The sequence below is a fragment of the Lissotriton vulgaris genome, chromosome 9, assembly GCF_964263255.1.
Source record: "Lissotriton vulgaris chromosome 9, aLisVul1.2, whole genome shotgun sequence".
Taxonomy (NCBI): domain Eukaryota; kingdom Metazoa; phylum Chordata; class Amphibia; order Caudata; family Salamandridae; genus Lissotriton; species Lissotriton vulgaris.
The window spans coordinates 1,118,169,436-1,118,192,103 of record NC_141697.1 but is presented as its reverse complement, the minus strand read 5'-3'; the positions used below and the strand labels follow the sequence as shown (position 1 = coordinate 1,118,192,103).

The 22,668-nt window shown below is 41.9% G+C and overlaps 1 protein-coding gene across 4 annotated transcripts in view; it reads right to left on the bottom strand.

Annotated features, from left to right (window-relative positions):
- ERC2 (ELKS/RAB6-interacting/CAST family member 2) overlaps positions 1 to 22,668 on the bottom strand; it is a 2,191,867-nt gene that overhangs the window by 2,153,819 nt on the left and 15,380 nt on the right. The window lies entirely within an intron of this gene.

The following is a 22,668-nucleotide window of genomic DNA, read 5'->3' as shown; positions in this document are numbered from 1 at the left end:
CGATTCGGTAAATACCGAATCGGTATTGCTCATTGATTCCTATGGGCCTTGAAGCCCATAGGAATCAATGGGAAATACCGATTCGGTATTTACCGAATCAGTAAATACCGAATCCTGCAAGGGTGCAGGGGGTGTCACTTTGACACCCTCTAGCACCCCAAGTACAGGCTTGTGTGCCATGTGGCACACATACATGCCCTAAGGGCATTTCTGTATGTCACATGGCACAGGTGTACATGCACAGATGTGCATGTACATCTGAATTCGGTATTTTACCACCCAATTGGATTGGGTGGTAAAATACCGAATTCTGAAGGCCTGTAGCACTGTAAACAGTGCTACCTACATCTGGAATTTACCGAATCGGTCAAATAACCGATTTGGTATTTTACAGAATCTGTAAATTTACCGAATCTGTAAAATAAAGGACCCTACATCTCAAAATCCAATTACCGATCGGTAACGGCCGAATTCGGCCGTTACCGACCGGTAATTGGCGACCTACATCTGGCCCCTAGTATTTTCAGTAAATAGGGCACAACTTCTATTTCTGGTACGATTCTAAGGGCAAATCCTAAAAAGAGCTTTAATACATAGGATATTCTTTTGTAGCCAGTTTGTAACACAAACCCTGTTTGTAAGGTGATTGGAAGAAAAGGAGCATCACCAATGAGCAGGCAATGACTTCAGAAACAGTAGGACTGATCAAATATTTCTTATAAATGTTTGCTTATTAGAACGTGACAAATGAAGAAAAGACAGATGGGTCATGGAACAGAGTGTTATAGAACTTGCTGTGAAAAAAGAACTAAAACTGCAAAAACACAGAATTTTCTGCTACCTAGTGCACATAATGACACAAAATGTATTTCGCTAGGTACACATTACATTACTTGACATAACATAACAGTACATAACATAATATAACATAACATGACACAGTTTAACAGACCCATGTGAGTGGAATTTACAGAAACTGCGTCAGAGTTTAAGAAAATATTGGGAATGTGAGTTAGCACTAAGGGCCGGCATCGTTGGAGATTAATTCCTCAAGTGTGGATGTCAGCCAATGGCCGACACCCCCACTACCTCCCCAGTGCAACTGTCAGCCATTGGCCATCACTGGGAAGGTGTATAAAGATCCCTCTGGTACTCTGCGTCAGAAGGAATCCTTCATATTATTTTTAGCTTGGGGTGCTCGGGGAGAGTGTTTTTTTTTTTTTACTGTAATGACGATTGGAATGCAGGGCGTGCTGACGTCATTACAGTAAAAGTGAAAGTAAAACAAGCTGATGGGCCTGTTTTATTTTTACAGAATCAGTGCTCGGGGCAGATCTCAGTCCCCGCTTACTGATTCTCTTGGGTGAGATATTGTTGGAAAGGGGAGAATCTCCCCTTTCTAATGGTACCTCTGCCCAGTGTATCCCTGTTTAGGGATAGCCACAAGAGAGCAAACAGGTTTTCACCCACTAGGCACCAGGGATAGGAGGAGCGGCCCCTTAGGCAAAGGCTTGTGCTCTCCCCTAGCAAATGAAATATTTCAGTCTTTCTGCCCCTTCTGGGGTTAGTTACCCCCAAAAAGCCCACTAGACACCAGGGTAAATTTAAAAAAACAACTAAATATATGGGTGGGTCCTGCCCATTATGGGCATAGCCATGCCTCCACCCCTAATAATAACGCCCACTAGACACCAGGGAATGTCTTTTTAGAAAAGCAACATTATGGGCCCACCATGACCATGCTCCAACCCCAACAGGTGGATAGACAGTCGCTCCGCCCCCCCCCCCCCGGGGTAGATGGGATAATAACCCCTGATTCCCCCCTCCCTGGGACCAAAAAGTCCACTAGACACCTGGGTCAATAAAAGATAAATATGGCGTGGTGGCTGCCCACTATGGGCGTGGCCATGCCCGCACCCAAACAAAATATGGTGACTGCCTTACTGGTCTCCTGAAGGTCAGATGGGGTGATTGCCCCCTGTCTGCCACTCGGGCAGAAAGCCTGTTAGACACCAAGGAATTTATTTTTGTTTAAATATAGGGGTTGGGCTACCCACCATGTTCAGAAATTCCACTTAACAACATGGTCAAATATAAACATAAATATAGGAGAAGGGGCTTCCCACTATAGGCAGGGCCATGCTACAACGCGCCAAAAAAATGGTACCAGTTTTTATGTCCCACCGGAGGGCAGATGGGGGGGTTACCCACAATCTACCACCTGAGAGGGCAGCAAGCCCGCTAGACACCAGGCAAAAAACATATGGGTGGGGGCTGCGCACCATGGGCATGCCCCACCCCAAAAGGGCACAGATAGTCTTTCTGTCCCCTTTGGTGGTGGACTGGAGTAAATTAGAGGACATTTGATTTTCCTTTGGATGTTGCTTTTACATATGGGCCAGGAGAGTGTGGCTAACTCCCAATACCGCCTCACTTGCAATGGTGAATGGCTGCCTTTGTTGCACTTGGGTAGGCTGCAACCTGGAAAATCTGGGATAACCTACCAGACACAGACAGTTCTAAGAGGCTCCCATTGGCCTTGATTTGATATGTTCCTGTTGCGGGCAGCAGTCTCAGTCACACCAGTGGTACAATGTTATTCTGCAAAAGTGGGGTGTAACTCTGAGTGTTAGGAATTTTATGGATTCCTGCGGACTCCAGAAGTTTCCATCACAGAATTGTAAGTAAAATGAGCAATTTCAGACAGAATTTGAGGATTGCAGGGCATTGTGGGTAAGAAAATCTCATGGGATCTATGCCAGGCACACCATCATTAATCCGCTGGTTGAAGGTTTTCCTGTGGCGGGAACTATACCTTACTATGCAAGTGAGGTACTATTTGTATTAGAAGTCTTGGGGGAATGCTGGGTGGAAGTACGTTTGTGGCTCCCTGTAGATTCCTGAACTTTTCATCGTAGAAATGTGAGGAGAATCTGTTTTTTTATTCAAAGTTTGAAGTGTGCAAGGAATTATGAATAAAAAAAACCTAGTGAGGGCCATGTAAGTCACCCCACCCTGGAGTCCCCCAGGTGTCTACGTTCAAAAACTGTGCAAGCTTTCTAGGTTTTCCTAAGTGCCATCTAGGCAAGGACCCGCAATCCAGAGCTACCCACTGTGCAAAAAAGGGTCAGTTTTGAGTGGAAAATGCTGGGCATGTTGTGTTTCCGGCAGTTTCCTGACGCTGGCACCAGTCCTACCCATGCAAGTGAGGTACCATTTTTATCAGGAGACTTGGGGAAATGCCAGATAGAAGGACATTTGTGCCTTTCTGCAGATCCCAGAACTTTTCATCATAGTAATGTGAGTAAATTTAGTTTTTTTCCAAAGTTTCAGGTTTGCAAGAGATTCTGGATGAAAAGAAAACAGGTAGAGCCACACAAGTCACCCCACCCTGGATTCCTCCAGATGTCCAGTTTTAAAAAGGTATCCTTAGGTGCCCACTGAGCTACGGCACAAAATCCACAGCTAACCACATCGCAAAAAAAGGTTACGTTTTGAGAGGAAATATGTAATGTATCCATGTTGCATTTTGGACCGTTTCCTGTTGTGGGCACTAGTTCTACCCATGTAAGTGAAGTACCATTTTTATAGGGGGACTAGGGGGAAGCTGGATGGAAAGAAGTTTGTGTCTCCCCTCAGATTTCAGAACTTTCCATCACAGAAATGTGAGGAAAATGTGTTTTGTCAAGGTTTGGAAGGGATTCTGGGTAAAGAAAACTTGGTGAGAGCCATGCAAGTCATCTCACGCTGAAGCCTCCCAGGTGTATATTTTTCACAAATGTGCAAATGTGCTAGGTTTCCCTTGGTGCCAGCTGAGCTAGAGCCCAAAATCCAGAGCTACCAACTTTGCAAACAAAAAGTCAGTTTTTAGTGGAAAATTTAGATGCGTTTATGTAGAATTTTGGGCTGTTTCCTGTTACTGTTAGTAGGCCTACCGGTACTAGTGAGGTACCATTTTCATCGGAAGACATGTGGAATTAGTAGAACATTTGAAATTACCAATTGGATTTTGCTACATTTTTGCCTTCTCAATGTACGCCAGTGTGTAAGCAAGATGACATTTTGAAATATACCCTCTAAGTCATATGCTAGTATGGTTACCCACAAATTCAGAGATGCATTATTAACCAGTGATCCTTAACTCTACATCTTTTGGCCATTTCAGAAATACAAAGATTTCCTTGATACTCATTTTTACCTCTACATAATTCACCCTATGAATTGGTCTATGTGGTACATAATTAAAAACCATTGCACGGTGCAGATCAGCACCTTAGATCCTTAGAGAACCTAAAAACCTTATATATCCCTCCAACCGAAACAGCCTAGCAGATATAATGGTATATTAGTTTTTGTAAATTAGACATTGTGGCAAAACGTTACAGATGAATATGTTTTCACAAATTGATGTTTTTCCTACTTATTTTTAACGTCTTTATTTCAACAGCTAGTTTCTTTAAGAAAACCTCAAGGGATCTATACATATGATCCCTTACTGAATTCAGAATTGTGTCTACTTTTCAGAAATCTGTAGCTTTCTTGGATCACCCATGGGTTTCACACTGGTTTCCATAACAAACTGGAAGAAGGTTGAGAGTACAAAAATATAGGAAAAATACACTACCTCTTTTAAAAATGCCAAAACTGTAATACATTTTTTAATTTTTTTTATTCAGCTCTGAATGTTCCTAAAATCTGGGAAGATGGTGACTTTAGTACAGAAAACTGCTCGTTGATGCCATTTGTAGGAAAAACAGACACTTTTATCCAGAGCACTTCTTTCCTATTTTTCCCCCAAAACTCAAAGTTTTGCGCTATATTTTGCCAATTTTTTCGGTCCCCTCCATGGGGAATCTACAAACCCTGGGTACCTTCAAAGTCCCAAGGATGTTGAGAAAAAAGGATGAAAATTTGGCATGGATACCTTTTGTTGAAAAAGTTATGGAGCCCTAAGGGCAAACTCCCCCAAATAGACAAAAAAGGGCTCAGCAATCGGGGGGGGGGAGAGGGGGGGACTACAGTTATCGGGGTTAATGTGAAGATCAAAACTGTTCCACAGAGAAGGGCCATCACTAGAATGAAAACTAAGAGACACAAGCAGGCAAAGCCATACCTCAATCCCGCTCCTGCTGAGCACCAAGGACCAGGAAGATGATCCCAGTCCAGAATCGACAACCTCTAACCGTTCTCCTTTTCTGAAACCAAATAAAGACACTTCTCTAGGTGCATTGTTTCACTGTACTATAATATCTCCGCACAGACCATCACTCCAAACTCCTAGGCCCTTAATAACCCATTTTCTAGTGAACTTCTCTCTTTTAATAAGGCCACCAATCTTGTCACCCAACCACTTTTCTATTGACATCACACTACTACGCTGCAGCTAACTTTGGATCAAGCCCTGATCTTTGGACTGGGTAAGAGTGGTCTGCTTAATTCAGACACTCTGTTCATCACCACCCCCTTTTCTGAATCGTTTTTGGCCACTATAGGTGTGGCAGGGTATACTCAGACATGAGTCCCTTTCTCACTGCTCCATCAGGATTCAAGCAAGCCGGGCCGAAGACGGCTGAAATGCCAGAAACCGGTCCCCGGTAGCTTGTCTCCTTTCTGGTGAAGAATTGGCTTGGTAGTTTAGTCTGCCCTGTTCCCATGATGCACTGGGCCAGGGACAGACTGATTTGCATATAACCAGGTTCTGAGCTGGGATGGGGCAGTGAGATAAATAACGGTGATGGATCAAGCCCTGATCTTTGGACTGGGTAAGAGTGGTCTGCTTAATTCAGACACTCTGTTCATCACCACCCCCTTTTCTGAATCGTTTTTGGCCACTATAGGTGTGGCAGGGTATACTCAGACATGAGTCCCTTTCTCACTGCTCCATCAGGATTCAAGCAAGCCGGGCCGAATGACGGCTGAAATGCCAGAAACCGGTCCCCGGTAGCTTGTCTCCTTTCTGGTGAAGAATTGGCTTGGTAGTTTAGTCTGCCCTGTTCCCATGATGCACTGGGCCAGGGACAGACTGATTTGCATATAGCCAGGTTCTGAGCTGGGATGGGGCAGTGAGATAAATAACGGTGATGGATCAAGCCCTGATCTTTGGACTGGGTAAGAGTGGTCTGCTTAATTCAGACACTCTGTTCATCACCACCCCCTTTTCTGAATCGTTTTTGGCCACTATAGGTGTGGCAGGGTATACTCAGACATGAGTCCCTTTCTCACTGCTCCATCATGATTCAAGCAAGCCGGGCCGAAGACGGCTGAAATGCCAGAAACCGGTCCCCGGTAGCTTGTCTCCTTTCTGGTGAAGAATTGGCTTGGTAGTTTAGTCTGCCCTGTTCCCATGATGCACTGGGCCAGGGACAGACTGATTTGCATATAGCCAGGTTCTGAGCTGGGATGGGGCAGTGAGATAAATAACGGTGATGGATCAAGCCCTGATCTTTGGACTGGGTAAGAGTGGTCTGCTTAATTCAGACACTCTGTTCATCACCACCCCCTTTTCTGAATCGTTTTTGGCCACTATAGGTGTGGCAGGGTATACTCAGACATGAGTCCCTTTCTCACTGCTCCATCAGGATTCAAGCAAGCCGGGCCGAAGACGGCTGAAATGCCAGAAACCGGTCCCCGGTAGCTTGTCTCCTTTCTGGTGAAGAATTGGCTTGGTAGTTTAGTCTGCCCTGTTCCCATGATGCACTGGGCCAGGGACAGACTGATTTGCATATAGCCAGGTTCTGAGCTGGGATGGGGCAGTGAGATAAATAACGGTGATGGATCAAGCCCTGATCTTTGGACTGGGTAAGAGTGGTCTGCTTAATTCAGACACTCTGTTCATCACCACCCCCTTTTCTGAATCGTTTTTGGCCACTATAGGTGTGGCAGGGTATACTCAGACATGAGTCCCTTTCTCACTGCTCCATCAGGATTCAAGCAAGCCGGGCCGAAGACGGCTGAAATGCCAGAAACCGGTCCCCGGTAGCTTGTCTCCTTTCTGGTGAAGAATTGGCTTGGTAGTTTAGTCTGCCCTGTTCCCATGATGGACTGGGCCTGGGACAGACTGATTTGCATATAGCCAGGTTCTGAGCTCGGATGGGGCAGTGAGATAAATAACGGTGATGGATCAAGCCCTGATCTTTGGACTGGGTAAGAGTGGTCTGCTTAATTCAGACACTCTGTTCATCACCACCCCCTTTTCTGAATCGCAGCTAACTTTGCAGCCTATAAATTGGTATGCATTCCCGTACATACAATGCCTGCAGCATTCGGCACTCCCTACTTGTTCAATTTAGACTTTGATTTAAAAAGGCTCCAGAGACAGGGTACCTACATCTGTAGAATTTGTGTACTTAGTGAGATATTAGCAAAACAATTTATGCAAAAGAAATTCGTTTGACTAAACAACCTGAAATATAAAAAAAGTACCCACAGATGAATCAGTTCAAAGTCCTACACCTTGCAAGTCATTCATACATCACATATCCAATGTACTAAATAGTCTGTAGCATGTATTTTAAAAGCACATTTTTGACTAATAAATAGTTAGCTATGATATGCCAGCAAAAGAACTGGGGGGGGAGGGGGAGATTATGGACAGAAAATCTTTACAAGATTCGATAATTTTATAATTTTAAAATGACACGCAGGGTGATTCAATTTTCGAGTTCTTTTTCCAGAATACAAAGACATTCCATTAGAGGGGTCAGTGCAACCTAATGTGTTTCCCTATATCTGTGCAACGTTATTTAAATTGATTTTATAAATACATACTGTTCAATATCCAATTATGTAATTCTCCTTATACCCTTCCCCCATCTTCACCATTGCCAATACCTCTTACACTTTTTGGTGTGCTGAGTTTTCTAGACACTGCTTATTCAGAAATAGGATTCAGTGCCTTAGGTTCAGTGCATTAAATTGAGAAGCTCGGATTTATTAGGTGCTGTCTTGATATGTCACTATCACATCTGAGTTGCCTGTTGTAACCAGCAACTAAGAGAAACAATCTAGACGCCGAATTCGTGTTGCTGCTTTCATTTGAACCCGCAATTTACTCGACTGCGTGACTTGATTATTTCCTGATGAGGGGATCAACAGTTTTGCACTTGGAGTGTTGAATTTACATGGATTTCCTGTTGAACATTTATTTTACTTCAAAACGCGCCTTTAGGAACTGGTGGTCACCGGTGACACCAGTATCTCACTACAAGTGTTGCCCTGATGAAGTCTATATGCATATACTGCTAAATAGACGTGTTGGATAGGACTCATATGGATGCTGTTTTGAACATTAAAGAAGAAGATAAACACTCATGTGGACTGTAATGTCTCTTTTGGACTCATAATTTGTATAATACACTGCTCAATCTGCTCGGGATACAACGTGTATATATTTGTTGATGTGGATCTCTACATCTAATGGTGACGGTTTGATAGACGTCATCCTTATCCCTAGAAGCAGCCTTATAAGTTCCGAAATTACATATGACAAATTGAGCGCAAGCTTATAACCTACTATCTACCGCTGTTTTTGTTTTGTCAATGAGTGGCAAAGTCAATGAGCCTGACGTCCACTGCGTGAAGAGTCCTGAGGTGAATTACTGGCAGAGAGCCTCCTGTAGAGGAAAACGGTTGGATGAGTGCAGCTAGTGGGGCTGTGAGCTAGGGCATGGAACCCCTGTCGCGATTAGAGAAGCTGCTGTGAGCTGCTGCTCTTGCTTATAGATCTGCACTGGCTCTTTGTGAAATTAGGAACTACTTTTTCACATCACCAACGGCATAATATAAAGTCAATGACACAGTGCCTCTATCTATGAGATAATGTGGCCCTGTATCAATTGCATTGGCTTTAGCAACAAACTAGTAAAGCTGACTGTAGCCAAGCACTAAAAATACTCAACAAAAAACATAAACCCAAAGGAAGTCAGGGTAAGCCAGGGCAAATTCAATATTGGAATCTTACTGCAGAATTCAATGTGCTGAAGAAGTATCTATCGATGTGGCAAATAGCGCCCAGCATGCACAAGGTAGCACAAATGCAAAAAGTGAAGTGTATGGAATGTATGATCTGTTCCCAGCCTCTGGTTCTCAAACTTTTAGGCAATGCCCCTCTGTACAGAAAAACAAGTAATCCTAGAGATGTTCTGTCTTGTAGGACCCCATTGCATGGTGAGCTAGGAAAGGAAGCACACCTGTGGATATGCCTTTTGCTTTTATTTTAATATTTCATGAGAGCAATATGTGTTTTAAAATATTTAACAATAATGCAGCTAAATATATCTTGTGGATCTCCTCATTAGATCAAACAACCCTTTTATAATAGAAATATTTCAGAAGCAAATATCCTGTAGCCATACTTAACCATTTTTAAACCACTTCTAGGATGGGATTTCTTTGGAATGACGTGTTTGCTATTTCAGGGTGTACAGCGGTTACTGTCTAAAAACCCTGCGAAGCATCCAGTCCATTACTTTAAAGGAGAACCTTGTAAAATGTGAGAATAGTTTATTACAGCTTTTTAAGGATATTTTAGTTGCAGAATATGAATTTATATGCTCAATTTATGCAAATTATTTAGCAGTTAGCAAAAAGCAGACGTGTTTAATGAAAAAAGACTCCCACACCACAATCTCATTAAAATATGTAAAAACAATAGGCTGGTCTTCACTTAGGTTTATAGCCTACCTACAGACATTTTTTTCGTTCTATTGTTTGGGTAAGAGCATGTAAAATACCAGATTGACTCTAGGACATAAATGATTTCTCGGTCTCATTGAGTTTCTTTTGGGCTTGGCCTTCCCTGTCCAACAGGCCCTGAAGCCATTGTCATGCCTCTGTACTTGGATGAGACTTGGGAGGGCCAAGAGCAGCTTGAGGAGCCTAAACACCAGCTGGACTCCATTTCTCCACATATCACTATTGTTGAGCGTTTCCAGTATGCACAGGGCAGGGCGGAACTTTTATTCTACCAGGCAGGGATGAGCCGTTGGAGGCAAGTTTTGAAAGTCAAGGACCTCTGCGGGTGCCACTCCCACTCTCACTAGTTCACTAAAGGTTAATTGCAGCAGGCACTTGGAGGTTTTAAGAGAAAGAAAGAGAGTGAGGAGGAAAGTAGAGAGAAAGCGATCAGAAAGGAAGATGGATGGATAGCAAGAGTGGAGGAAGGCTGCACGGCTGCTTAAGGTATTTTTGCCAGGGATGCTTTTGGTTCCTCAGTTTGGCCCTGAGTATTTAAACATGCATACTCCATGGCAAAAAAGCGTATACAGGAACATCTCAGAGCTATCACTAATTGTGACACCCATTACCCAGTAGCCAGACATTTTGAGGAGTTCCACCAATCTAATACTTCTTTACTGAGATACTATGCAGTGGAACAGGTTAACATGGGCAAAAGAGGTGGTAACCGTCTCCTAGCACTTAGGAAAAAAGAATCTAAGTGGATCATGGAGTTAGAAAGTAGATTCCCGGGGGGCCACAATCTTGACGAGGAATTGGCAACTCATCTCTATGAAGAATAGCAAATCAAATTGATGTCATTGAATTTATGCATGTACAATATATGTAATAGATGTGCTCTAGTAATATATTGTGTGTTCATTGCAGTCCATATGAAACTAGTATGTCTTATCTAGTTTTCTTGATTCCAGTTTTAATGCAGATTTTAATTATTTGTATATGTTTTTCAGAAGGAAAGGAAGGGAGACACAACTTTCTCTATTCACTTCACATCTTCCCTACCCTTTTCTTCGGCGAATGAAGTCACTTCACCATGTTAAGATAAGGAATCCACTTTTCACTGTTTGTTTCTTTTTCCATGGCCTTTAGAAATTAATCTCTGAAGGTTATTTGCTTGTACAAACCATTACACAAATGTTGGGACTTGGTTGGATACAATTGACAGAATGCCAAACATAGTACTTCTATTTGTATATTTCATAGGCACTAGACCTCATGAAAACCTAGAGCAAAGTATTTCTGCTTATTCTTAATGTGGTTCTGCAATTTGGCACGTTCAGGTTTTTTTCACAATGGCACTTGTCCTGTGAGATTTATACCTACCGCTATTAGCAATCAAATGCATGCAATCTATTCACCAATAGGCACTAGACCTTAGATAGATTACTGGTTAATCAGACATCGTGCAGCACTCATGTTATGTACACCAGGGAGACCGCTTATAGTGTCTTGATTTACATGCTTTTACAGACAGAGTTAGAAATTACTTATAAGTATTTCTTTTGCCTATCTATGTTCCTCTGGACACACTCGAGTCTTTGTAAAATGCATCTTAATATGATTAATACATATAGTAATGTGATGTTATTGTATACATTCAAAGATGGCACTCTTATTTACCTCTGTCACCAACGAGCCTCAACTACGTGTACTTTTTCTATGTCGATGAATCAAGTCCATTGTCAATGTTTATTTAATACAGGCATTTTGTTTTGCTGGTTAACCTGTGAACAAGACACACTTAGTGTCGAAACGCGTAACGTTTATGTGAGGAATAAAATTCTTTAAGCAGACATATGGCCGAGTGCGCGTTTGCTTACATGCAACCTGTGGATTGACAATTAATTATCGGCATTTTGGGTTTGCCGATCAACGCGCCACCTGACGTCGGGAGCAGGACCCCAGTAGAACCCATTCTGGCGTTTGCTCATATATATATATGTATATGTATATATATATATATTACCTACTGGCGGTCGCCAGTAGGTAGTTATAGTTAGGATTTTTTTCAATGCAAAATCTCAAAATTCTATTGTGAATACCTTTTGGCGCCGGTTGACGAATCTGCCTGAAAATTTCCTCAAATTTGCCTCGCGGAGCTCCGGTACTTCCTGTAAAGTTTGGGGGGGATTCGTTAAGCGGGGGCCGAGATAAAAGGGGGGTCCCAAAACAATTTCTCCATGTTAATTTCCATAGGGCGGTCGAACTCACTTTTAGCCCGAACGGCTGAATGGATTTCCACCAAACTTGGCAAAATTGTAGGGACTGGTGGCCCGATGTGCCTTTGCTATGTCTCAAGATATGTGCTCCAGTGGATTTTGAGTAATTTAAGTTCAAAAAGGTGCGCACGGAAAGCTGATTGGCTCTCGGGTGTCTGTAAACATTCGAAACAGTCTGGACCGGCCGCCATCTTGTGTCTCTGTAGGATAGAGACACAAGAGGTGGAAAAAAAAGGGGGAAATGACCATAAGGGGGCAGGGTAGACCCCCCTGACCCCCTAGGTTTGATGTGGGGGCTATAAAAGGGCCCCGCGGTGCAAAATAATTTTTTTTTTATTTGCGCGGGGGAGCGCCCGGGACGCGCACCGGGGAGCGGACCGGGGAGGGGCCCATGGGGAAAGAAGAATGACAGAGTTTTTAAAAAATGTAGCCTTTTTTTATAAATTGGAGGTAGTTCTAAAAAGAACTGTTTTTTTTCTTCTTTTTGTTGTTTTATATTTTTTTAGTGTTTTTGGAACATTTTGTACTTTTTTTGGCTTTTATGAACTATTTTATATTTTTTTTGTTATTTTTATGGGGAGAAACGAAAAAACTGGGAATTGAAAATGGCTCAACTGGAGCAAAAAAAAAAGAAAAGAAAAAATTAGGGTTTTTGGGGGCATTTGTAGTTGTACCCAGTAAGGACGATGAGCTTTATGCTCAGTTCACCATAGGACATGGTCTTACCACAATGAATACATGTTATTCGGAAATCCGCAAACCGTGGCTGAATGCAAGGGATAGTTTCCCTTGCCTCTGGTCCCGATAGAGTGGGTTGCTTTCTTTTGGAGGTGGTGCTTGAAGATTGGGGAGGGTTACAGTCCAGTTCCCTCATCTCTGCAGCAGAATAGTTGATCCGATGCCTGCGCTGCATGTGGCGAATCATGGTGTTGTTTCCAAAAGAGTATTTTTTATTAGGGTTCCCCCTTGAAAGTTCCATGCCACAGATTAGGCAAGTCACCTTGGCCGCATTGACTTTTTTATTGCCCTCTGGGATCGAAAAAAAATTACCATACAATGTGTGGTCTTGGCTGGTATGTGGTATTGTGTTCTTGCAGCCACCTTCTCCTCCCCTCCTTCTCCTCCTCCTCCTCCTCCTCCTCCTCCTCCTCCTCTTGTTGACCACCAATGTAATCTTGTGGTGGTCCTCTTGGTGGTTGTGGTGGTGGTGCAGATGTTCCAGCTGCTGCTGCTACTGTAGACATTTCAAAGTACAAAATATACCTCAAAGATTGCAAAACAGGTCTTCCTAAGTCAAAGGACAAAGTCAGAATAAGGAAAAAAGGTGGGGTCTTTCATCATTTGGAAAAAAAAGGCCCGAACCAATGGGAAGTGTTATTTTCAGGTCACAAGACCAGGGATTTCATCATTATGAAACCAAAACTGTTCTGCACAAATAAAAAGTGTTATTTTCAGGTCACATGACCGACGCGCTTACGCGGCGCGCCCCGGGTCGCGTCGCGTAAGTGCGTCGGATGTTTACGTTGCGCGATCGTATTTGCTCGAGTGCTTTCGGGTGCGCTTACGCCGTACGTATCACGTGGACGCGGCTACGCGATTCGCCACGATGACGTTTTCGTTTGCTGCAATAGCGCTAACGGGACGCTCTCCGGAGCGCGCCCTGGGGCGCTTCAAAAGACTACGCTTTTCGGGGCGTTCACCGGGGCGCGCCCCGGGAGCGCTCCAGGGTAAAAAAAAAAATATATATATATATATATATATATATATATATATATATATATATATATATATATATATATATATATACATTAAAAAAAATTTAAATACAAATAAAATATAGGATTCATTCATTTTCAAAAATATTACATTTCATAGCTATAGACATTTGCTATTAACAATATTTTGAAATTCAAAGAAAAAAACATAGGTTTGGGGCCTTAGATATAGTTAGGAATTAGCATTTAAAAAACCTATGAAATTCACTGAAAAAAACATAGGTTTCACACCAGTTATAGTTAGGAATTAGCATTTAAAAAACCTATGAAATTCACTGAAAAAACCATAGGTTTCACATCCGTTAAAGTTAGGAATTAGCATTTAAAAAACCTATTAAATTCACTGAAAAAAACATAGGTTTCACACCAGTTATAAATAGCTGGAAATTTCACTGACATAAAACCATTGAAATTCCCACGTTATAGTTAGTTGGACTCATTATAACTTGCGCGCCTGCAATGCACTGCTGATGACGTCACATATTACATCACTCATGACATGGTCAGTGACATCACTCATGACATCACTGATGACACCATCCTTGTGACAGAGTGAGAGACCTCCTTTCAGTGTAATGTAACCCTTGAAACACATATTCAAAAATAGAAACTAACATTTTCATAAAAATGGAGATACCCATACCAGTTACAACAACCAATTCAGTATTTCCACCATCTAGATACACATCCACTCATTCACCAACAGTTCTATATAGTCACTCATACATATACTCACTCATCATATGTAGTGATACACCTATACATCCTGTTACACACCGACAGTCATCCAAAAGTGACTCACACACATAATCACACATGCAAATAAACTATTGAACATCCATTTATTTGCATATACAGCTATACACACACTACCACCTTACTTCTAAGGAAACTTACACATACTTACTCTCTTAAACAATCACTTATAGAAACACATACTTATTTAAACAGGAACTCTTACAATCTCTCACTCTCACATATACTCACTTATATACTTCAATACTCACATATACTAGATTAAAACATATGCAGTTACTGATAAAGACACTAGTGCGACAGTCATTCACTCACTAACACACACATATACACACACATCCACCCATACAGACCTGCACATATGCTGTCTTCAAAAGACTTAGAAACAGTGAGTCAATCATTGATGCATCTATGTGTTAAGTAACACCCCCACCAAACCATACAGACACTCATACTGATACTAAAACAACATCTAATAACCCATATACACACACATGTAGCTACTCACCAACCCATGCAGCCACTTATACACAAAGTGAAACACTGATACAAACATTTAAATATTTAAACAATACTCGCTAACAATAAGCCAGTTAACCAATCATTTTTTTTTTAAAACATCCATTAAGACACTTATTTAAACATTTATTCTTCCATCGTCTTTTTTCATATACATATATAAAACATATTTATTTTTCAGAAAGACACACATTCACTGGATGGTGTCATCAGCGATGTTATGAGTGATGTCACTGACCATGTCATGAGTGATGTAATATGTGACGTCATCAGCAGTGCATTGCAGGCGCGCAAGTTATAGTGAGTTCAACTAACTATAACATGGGAATTTCAATGGTTTTATGTCAGTAAAATTTCCAGCTAACTATAACTGGTGTGAAACCTATGGTTTTTTCAGTGAATTTAATAGGTTTTTTAAATGCTAATTCCTAACTATAACGGATGTGAAACCTATGGTTTTTTCAGTGAATATATATATACATATATATATATACATATATTACTTACTGGCGGTCGCCAGTAGGTATATATAGTTAGGACCTAGTTTCCAGAGGAAACCCGCAACATTCTATTGGGAATAACTTTGGCACTGGTTGAGGAATTTGTGTGTAATTTTCCAAACTTTAGGCAAGCTCCGCTTCGCTCCTTCCCTGGAAGTTTTGGGGGGATTTGTCATGTGGGGGCCGAGAAAAAATGGGGGTCCCAAAACGTGTTTTCCCCATGTTAATTTCCATAGGACGTTCAGACAGGGCTACAGCCCGAACCGCTGAATGGAATTACACCAAACTTTGTAAAATTGTAGGGACTGGTATGCAGAAGTGCCTTTTCTATATTTGGTGAAAATTGCTCCAGTGGTTTTTACGAAAATTAACTTTAAAAAAAATGTATATATCTATATGTGCGCTTCGAGCGCTCAGGATACGCGTACCGGTAAGCGAACCCGGTGCGCCATGGAAGTGCGCGAGCGGAAAGCTGATTGGCTCTCGGGTGTCTGTCAACATTCCAAACAGTCGGGAGAGTCTGCCATCTTGTGTCTCGGTAGAATCGAGACACAAGAGGTGAAAAATAAAAGGGGGAAATGATTAAAAGGGGGCAGGGTAGACACCCCCTGACCCCCTAGGTTTTCTGAGGGGGCCTAGAAGGACCCTGAAGGGCAAAAAAACTAAATATTTTTTTTAAAAATTTCGCGGGGTAAGCGCTGGGTGCGTTCCCATGTACGCTTCCAGGTACTGGGCATACCACAGGGAAAAACAGTGAAAGAAAATAGTGTAAAATAAGAATTTGGAGTGCTTAGAGGTAGGGTAGCTCTAAAAAGAGCTGTTGTGTTATGTGGGGGATTTAAGTACCTACAAGTAGGTACCGATGCGCGTACCCCGCGATTTAAAAAAAATTGGGGGGCCTGAGGGGGTCCTTGTGGGACCCCTGAGCAGGCCTAGGGTGTCAGGGTGCTTCTACCCTGCTCCCTTTGCGTGTTTTGCACCTTTGTTTCACTGCTTTCTTGTGCCTTGGTTCTACCGAGGCACAAGATGGCTGCCAACACTTCCTGGTTTGGAGTGTTGACAGACAGTGGCAGCCACTCAGCATGCTTTCCCGAGAAAGCTGCTTGCTCATTGGCTGTCAACACTTCTAACCAGGAAGTGTTGGCATCCATGTTGTGTTGGTGTTGACAGACAGTGGCAGCCAATCAGCATGCCTTTCCGAGAAAGCTGCATGCTCATTGGCTGTCAACACTTCTAACCAGGAAGTGTTGGCATCCATCTTGTGCTCGATAGACAAAAGCAAAAGAAAGCAAAAAAACAAATGTGAAGAACACAAAAAGGGGCAGGGTAGATACACCCTGACACCCTAGGCCTGCCCAGGTGGTCCCACAAGGACAAAAAAGGACAAAATTATTTTTTTTTAAAAACCTGGTCTGTTTATTAAAAAATTACCCCCCCGGGGGGACCAAATCGTGGGGGCATAGTGATAAAGAAGTGTGGGGGTCCACAATCCCCCCACACTTCCCTGGGGACTGCCGCCCCCAGGACAAAGCAACGCAGCCCCTTGGCGCAGACTGGAGGCTCCTGGTGGGCTAGTTGGCCCCCAGGGACCCCCAGTATGCAAGGGGAATTGGTTCCTACTCTGCAAACACGCCAGGGGTTGTGCTGCAGAGAGGTGTAAAAAAGGGTGTTGCCTCATTACACCTCTCTGCAATGCAGCCCCCTGGCGAATACTGCAGGTTCCAGGTTGGCTAGTTGGCCCCCAGGGACCCCCAGTATGCAAGGAAAATTAGTTCCCCCTCTGCAAACACGCCCGGGGCTGCGTTGCAGAGAGGTGTAAAAAAGGGTGTGGCCTCATTACACCTCTCTGCAATGCAGCCCCCTGGCTTATACTGGAGGCTCCTGGTGGGCTAGTTGCCCCCCAGGGACCCCCAGTATGCAAGGGGAATTAGTTCCTCCTCTGTAAACGTGCCAGGGGTTGAGCTGCAGAGTGATATAAAAAGGGGGCGTGCCCTCTGAACACCTGCCTGCAAAAATGTAGTAAATCAGTATAAAAAAAAATCTTGAGATGTCATCAGTGATGTCACTGACCATCTCATGAATGATGTAATATGTGACATCATCAGCAGTGGATTGCGGGTGCGCGAAATATAGTTAGTACAACTAACTATATAGGAGCAATTTCAATGGTTTTGTATGAGTGAAATGTCCAGCTAACTAGAACACCCCTAAAACTTATAGTTTCTTGAGTGAATTTCAAAGGTTTTTTAAAAGCTAATTCCTAACTATATAAGGCCTGAAACCTATGGTTTTTTCAGTGAATATACATATACACACACACACACACACACACACACACATATATATATATACATTGTTACTCTGCTTGTATGTATCTGTTCAATCTTGTCCTTCTCTGTCAAGTGATAAATCCTCTGGAGGATTGAATCACAAATGCCATGGACAACTCTCTAGATAATTTGACCATTTACAAGTGGTACAGTTAATTTACGGAAACAATTGTCTACTTTAGTACCTTTTTGCATAGCTAGATTATTGATCTGAGAAGCTAACCGGGCATTCTTCCAGGAGGGGGTAAATGGCTATTTTAGAAACTCCCCTACTGCCCGGGTCCCACAATGACAACCATCGAGAAGGGCTGCTGCTACAACTCCCTTTGAGCAGTAAGCCATCTGCCTGCTCAATCATGTGTCTGTCTAATCACATGGCCTAACAGGGTGTTTTTTTCATTCACTCTCCCTTTTATATATGTATTTTATGTTAGAGTTTTCTATATAGTTCTGGTACACCCCGAAGAGTGACAGAGCACTTACACGACACAGAGTAATAGGATAAGGAATTGCACTTCTGCAAATGGAAGAGAAATGCCATAATAAATATAATAAAAAATATATTAGCGCAGCAAGATAACACTGTATACGTTCATGGTTGCCATCAGTGTAACAATAGACATCACGAAGAGATATAAATCTGTATATATATATTTGTTGTCTGTTGTGACTAAACATATATATAGAACAGAAGTACAATAATAAAGTATGCAAGATATATATATATTTATATTAAGCAGCAGGTGTAGAAAAGAGCTCAGGGTTATGGTGTGATTACTATATGAAGGAGAGAAAGATTTCCCTTGAACCTTTACGTGGAGATAAGCATTTGACAAAAAAAGTCTAGTAGTGATGCAGCTGACTTCTTTTACACATTTGAGGTCAGCAGCAGACCAGTAGTCAACCCGTGGAAAGTCTATATCATCAGCAGTGTAAGTATATTGGCATGAACAAAGATACAGATGTTAGGGCAGTTCTAACCGATGATACTTTGGTTTGAAGATTTGCAATGATGGTGCAAGTCTTACATGGATTGGAAGGGCAATCCAGATCCTAGCTACGTTCCCTGAGACAATGTGCTTGATTGTGGACCTTTAGTTGAAACAAATAGTTTTGAGAGGTAGTTTAAATTAGCTTTTTGGGCTGTGGTTGTTGCTGAACGTTTTCAGTATTTGCGCGAGGTAGGAAAAAGGGTAATTAAGGTGTATGGTTGTGATACCAGCTGTTTTCAGGCAGTTTCCACATTTTATTCTAGATATCACCAGTGCCTGTACAGAAGTTTGAAGTAATGTTTAGGGATGAATGGTCCGACGTTATGGAGCAGTATGAGTTAAAATTTACTATGCTTAGCAATTTCTTTGATAAGAGATTTGGGTTCCTCAATCTTGGAGAAGATGTTTAAGTACTGTAGCTTAGTGATCCAGTCAGGACGGAGGACCTTAGGAATTTTAGGAACTAACAGGAGGAATTCAGTCATTTGTGGATTAGGTTTAAGTTTCACCTAGGGCATCTATTAACCTATGTTGGATAGGCTTTGGCTAGAGTGTCACTATCAGGTATACTCTCAATCTTGAGGTAGAGCATAACTGATGATCCTTGGACAGCGGGTCAAAATACATGTTGAATTACAAGGATGCTATGTGAGATCAATGTTGTACTCCACATGGAATAGCCTTTGGAGCAGATAATCATCTGTTTTAATGAGTTGTGTTCAGTTAGACGGGTATGTTTTGAAAAAATTAAGTACTGTGACTTCAATGGCTATCCTTTGGCATAAGGTCTGTAGGATAATGCAGAGGCCAATGGTACTAGAAGCTTCAGATGGCTCAAGTAGTTTCTCTTCATTACAGATCTGTGAGACGTCAGCCATGGTCTTGATCAGGGAGCTGAGACTAGATCTAAATTCAGACTGGTACAACTGCAGTACCTGGTACAGAAGTGTATTTCTACAGCTGAGACTAAACAGATTTTTCAATGACTGTTGCCTGGAAAGGTAACCCTTCAATGGGCCTATAGTTTTCAATTTTGTCAGGGTTAACATTAAATTTTTTGTTTCTAATAGGGGGCTAACATGGCCCACGTTTATCACACCTGGAAATGTGCCTTGTGGAAGAGTAGATTTCCAACATAAGTATATTCCTTCGCAAGGGCAAGGAGCTGTGATCAGCTGAGCAGAGCAAAGGCTTAGCGTGGGCAGTGGATTCTCTTCAAGTTAAGCTCTAAAATGGGACTAAAGGAGGCCCTAGGCACTGATGGTGAATGGGAAAGGTGCTACTGTGGTATATTCAAAAATGGATGCCCCTCTTTACAACCTTTATAACATTTATTCAAAAGGTCTGACTTGCATTTCATTCCGAATTTCTCCCTAAACGCTTTTTTATTGCATCTCTGGAAATAATGACTCAGAGGCTGAATGATCACAAAAAAAGATCGTCTGCTCGCCCTAGAACACCATAAAGTTGACTACAACTGGAAAATGTTTATTTTTTGTCATTTTTTTTGTCCTAAACAAGCACTCCTGTTTCCCTTTCCCCTCCTACCAGGTTTTACCCACGTTGAAAAATATTTATTCCATTTGCATATTGCTAAAAATTCCTGATCCACGTTAATACAAACAAATGTGAGCAGTAATTCGTGCTTCTGTTCCGATTTCTTAAACATTTAGACGTGGCGAGCAGCACAGAAGCCCATGCAGCACACTAGTGTCTGGAAGTGCACATTGAACAGGGTCCTTGAGCAACAGACCACTAGCTTTCAAAGTACCGTATGCAGAATGTTTTTGAATAGCTCTGGCCAGTTTTTACAGCTGACATAAAAGCCATTGAAAAAGATTTGCATATTTATTTACTGGCAGTTCTAATGATGATCAATACGTTTGTATCTTTAATTATTTAAAGTTTTTGTTAAGGGCAGCCCAATTGTAAAGTAATGCTCCAGACACACTGGATCTATGTCTTAATCTGCAACAATTAATGTCTGACACTTAGGAGCATATTGCATCCGACGTATAGATATGAAGTTTGAGAGCTAATTATATGAACCCCAAATTATATATATTATATTAAGAACTATTTGCACTTTAAGTATTGTGATGGGCAACTGCAGTGTGTTGATGAAAGTATTTACTATAAATATTGATGAATTATTAAACATGAAAATGCAAGCACTGCTGTTTAAGTATATTTGGGACTGTACAGTGCATTCTGGGTATTGTAGGAACCTATGACTACAAGGTCACATGACAGCATGTATTTAAATCATAAAGTCACTTTCAGTAACAATGCGGCCCACCTGTGAGCAAGGCTTGATGGAAGCCGAAACGCCTAAGGAGGATTGCAGTTTGCCATTCTTTGACCTTTTAATAAAAGTGCCTCTTAGATTCTGAAATTGGGATCAGGCGCCATTTTTTCCAAGTTTTTTCCTTATATATATCTAAGCGCCTTGGGACCCTCCGGGTTAGTAGTGCGCTATATAAATGCCTATACATACATACATACATACATACATACATACATACATACACATAAATACATATCTATAGTTTGGGGTTCATATTATTAGCGTTCAAGCTTCATATCTATAGGCAAAACGTTTGGGGGTAGATTGTTTTACCATATGCGTGTCAGGAGGCTTCTAATTAATCTGAGACATTGATTTCTTTACGGTATCTGACTTTGGATATCATTGCTATTCCCAATGTTAGATTCAAGGATTGTTCCGCCTCTTTTAGTGGAGCTTGAGATTCCCTTAATCAGACTCTTCCATTATCCCTACACGGCAGAAATGGTCGTGTGAGTATATTAGAAGCCTCCTGACACGCGTATGGTAAAACAATTACCACAAGATAACAGCAAGATTAAATCCCCACACCCACTCAGGGATTGCTACAATTTCCTTTCACGACCCAATGAGAGTTCTCCTGATGGTGAAAGTCATTTCCATCAGATTACACCAGTACCTATAATTAAGAAGCCCTGGTGAGAGCCCCTGGACTTGTCCCTGGGACTCGTAACATGTCGGCATCTTATTAACACTGAGGAATTGTGAACTGTTTTTACTTGCAGTTTTGCATAATTTGTATCCCAGTGTTAGGCATTCCCCTTACTTGATGTTTTGGGATAAGGGGATGTCGTCTTTGTGAATTGGAATTGGTATATGAACATTTTGGTCATTTGTTTAATGTAGTCATGTCATAAGCATTTGTTTGTTATTTGAGTCTTCTTCACTGTACTTGTTTGATTATTTTTTCTTTCTTGTACATGTTTCTAGAATGAACAAGTGTTGATCTCTTTTCATACATTTATGAACTGAAAAAAAGATATAAATATTCATAAACTGAAAGGTTAAATAAATAACCAGATCAAACGGAAATGTGTTGGTTTGATCTCTGCTCTAAATAGATGGCTTGAAAATCCATAATGAGCCAGGTCTCATTTCTTGTTAGTATTTTCATAAAGTTGCCATTTTAATGCCATTTAGTTCCTGTAGCCTGTACCTGGGTCACATGACTGGGTGTGTTTGACAGTTGGACTCTGTGTATTCCTAATAGACAGCCATACACAATAGGGAGTTTAGGTCTGCCTGATTGGGCCATCACAGACAGGATGGGAGGGAGAAGCTTAGCCCAGTCGCACTTACACTTGAATAGGCTGTGCCTTGCATTCACACAAAGGGCTGCATACCCCCTGTAGTTAGCCTGGAGCCCAGGCAAGGAAGGCAGGGCAGCTGTGAACTTCAAAGGCATGCCTCTAGAAGCTACTCCCCACTTCAAAGGCACAACTGGGTATAAAAACTGGACCTCGGAATCCAACACTTCAGTACACTTCTGGACTTG